We start from the raw sequence: 291 nt of genomic DNA, 5'->3' as shown, positions 1-291 counted from the left end.
AATACAAACACACTCAATAAAACACAACCAAAAAGTCTATAGTAAGCGTTACTGGGGGCAGTATCACACCAACACACACTTTATACACGTAATTAAAGGTAGACAGTTATTATCAAAGATCAGATAAGCACCAAGAAACTAAAACAGATTCTTTATATTTTCCTAATAAATTATTAAAAGATTACCTTAAAGAAAATGAAATCTCACAGCGCAACTGAACTAAAATCTTTAAAACATATTTTCCCTATTTCATTCAATCATTATAGCATGAAAGGACTGCAAAGCTTCCTG

Source organism: Penaeus monodon, chromosome 23, assembly GCF_015228065.2.
Source record: "Penaeus monodon isolate SGIC_2016 chromosome 23, NSTDA_Pmon_1, whole genome shotgun sequence".
Lineage (NCBI taxonomy): Eukaryota > Metazoa > Arthropoda > Malacostraca > Decapoda > Penaeidae > Penaeus > Penaeus monodon.
Note: the sequence above shows the minus strand (reverse complement) of the source record.